At 31.2% G+C, this 2,661-nt stretch overlaps 1 non-coding gene across 1 annotated transcript; it reads left to right on the top strand.

Moving 5' to 3' along the window:
- The first annotated feature begins 2,287 nt into the window (after window positions 1-2,287).
- On the top strand, window positions 2,288-2,394 carry LOC132008344 (U6 spliceosomal RNA). Its single transcript, XR_009401615.1, has one exon. It is a non-coding gene; the product is annotated as a U6 spliceosomal RNA (small nuclear RNA).
- Window positions 2,395-2,661: the final 267 nt, after the last annotated feature.

The raw sequence follows: 2,661 nt of genomic DNA, 5'->3' as shown, positions 1-2,661 counted from the left end.
GTTTCCCATTGCATATAAAAAATTATGTTTCCCAGTGCATATAAAAAATGAACACTATACTGTACTGTTCAAAAGCATTATTTTTTTAAAGAAAAACAATGTATATACCTTAAGTAAACTGGTTCTGAGTTTTCAGTGGGTCATAATTACTGATCACAGATCACCATAACAAATACAATAATAATGAAAAAACTTGAAATATTGCAAGAATTACCAACATGTGACAGAGAGACACAAAATGAACAAATGTTGTTAGAAAAATGGTGGCAGGAGACCTCTTTTATACAAGATTGCTATAAACTTTCAACTTGTAAGAATGTGATATATGCAAAGTTTAATAAAGGGAAGCACAATAAAAAAAGTATGTATATTAACTATGATCATCATGCTGTACATTAGATCCCCAGAACTTTTTCATATTATAGTTGCAAGTTTGCACCCTTTGACCAGGTTCACCCCTTGTCAACTCAACTCTAAGTTTCCATTAGTTTGCCTTTTCCTCAGATTCTGTATGTAAGGGATATCATAATACATAAATTAAAAAAATATATAAAATCTTTGAAATATTTCACGTAGTATAACACCTTCAAGATCCATCCATGCTGTTGTAAATGGCAGTATTTCTTAATTTTTCATGGTTAAGTAGTATTCCATAGTATATATTTACCATACTTATTTTATTCTTTCATCCATTAATGGATACTGAAGTTATTTCCATCTCTTGCTTAGAGTTAATAATTTTATAATAAACATAAGAGTTCAGATATGTCTTTGAACAGTGAATTCGTTTCCTTTAGATATATACCTAGAACTGGGATTACTGAATCATATGGTAATTTTACTTTTAATAATATGAATAATCTCCATACTGTTTTCCATACAAATATATATCCCTATCACAGTGCATAAGTTCCCCATCTTCCCCAATATTTACCAAAATTTGTTAGTTTCAATTTTTTGGTACTATATATTCTAATAGGTAGTAATATCTTGCTGTGTTTTTCAGAGGTAAACAACAACAACAACAACATAATGACTTTGCCCTGAGGTTTTTACGTTGAGCACTTTTTAATGCTCCTGTTGGTCATTTATACAACTTTTTTGAAAAAAAAAGTCTATTGAGATCCTTTTGCTATTTTTTTAATTATATATATTTTTTCTCTTTGTATCTCTTGGTTTTTAACCTCTTTTCAGATATAAGATTTGTAAGTATTTTCTTACATTCTGTGGATTGTGTTTTCATTCTCTCTCTCTTTTTTTTTTTTTGGCAATGCAGAAACTTTAGTTTGATGTAGTACCATTTATTTAATTTTGCTTTTTTTGCTTGTGTTTTTGTCTGGTATCCAGAAAACTATTGGCAAGACCAATGTCAAGGAGAATTTTTCCTATGTTTTCCTTTAGGAAATGTAGTTTCATGCATCACGTTTAAGTCTTTAATCTATTTCAAGTTAAGACTTATGAGTGATATAAGGTTCCAGTTTCATACTGTTTATGTGACTATTCAGTTTTAAATATCATTTATTGAACAGACTATCTTTACCCATTACATACGTTGGCCCCTGTGAAGTATTAGGTGACTGTATGAAAGGATTTATTTCTGGACTCTCAATTCTGTTCTACTTGTTTATTGGTCTGTTTTTATGCCAGTATACGTTATTGTTTTGAGCATGAGGGCTTTGTAGTATAGTTTCAAATCAAGAAGTGTAATTTCTCTTCTTCATTCTTTCTCAGAACTGCTTTGATTATTTGTTGTCTTTTATGGTCTCATATAAATTTTAGGATTCTTTACTTACTTCTGTCAAAAAATAATATTGGATTTTTGTTAAGATTTTTAATTTATTTATTTGACAGAGATGACAAGCAGGCAGAGAGGCAGGCAGAGAGAGAAGAGGAAGCAGGCTTCCTGCTGAGCAGAGAGCCTGATGCGGGGCTCGATCCCAGGACCCTGGGATCATGACCTGAGCCGAAGGCAGCGGCTTAACCCACTGAGCCACCCAGGCACCCCTAACATTGGATTTTTGATAGGAATTGGATTTACAGATGGTTTTCGGTAGTATGGACATTTTAACAATGTTAATTCTTACCATTCATAAATATGAGCTATCTTTCCATTTCTGTCTCCTTCAATTTCTTTATCAATGTCATAGTTTATGGAGTACAGATCTTTCATCTTCTTAGTTAAATCTATTCCTAAGTATTTTATTATTTTTGATGCTATTGTGAATTAGATTGTTTTCTTCATTTTTTCAGATAGTTCATCATTACAGTGTTAAAATGCTCCTGTCTTGTGCTTACTTTGGCAGCACATATACTAAAATTGGAATGATGCGGAGAAGATTAGCGTGATCACTGAACAAGGTTGACGTGAAAAACTGGGAAGCATTCCATATTAAAAAAAAATGAAACAAAACAAAATTCTTGTCTTTTATATATTGATCCTGTATTTGTGCTTTACTAAATTTGTTTATTCAAATTTTTTGTGAAGTTTTTAGGATTTTTTAACATGTAAGTTCATGTTATCCCAAAAAGAAAACATTACTTCTTCCTTTTTTTTTTTTTTTTTGGAGTCTCTTATTTCTTTGTGTTCCTTGTTTCTCTGGCTAGGACATCCAGTAATATGTCAAATGAGAGTAGTGAAAGTGGACACACTTGTCTTTTTTT

This window comes from Mustela nigripes, unplaced genomic scaffold (assembly GCF_022355385.1).
Source record: "Mustela nigripes isolate SB6536 unplaced genomic scaffold, MUSNIG.SB6536 HiC_scaffold_120, whole genome shotgun sequence".
NCBI classification, from domain to species: Eukaryota; Metazoa; Chordata; class Mammalia; order Carnivora; family Mustelidae; genus Mustela; species Mustela nigripes.
The sequence above is the reverse complement of the archived record's forward strand: the minus strand, read 5'-3'. Positions and strand labels throughout refer to the sequence as shown.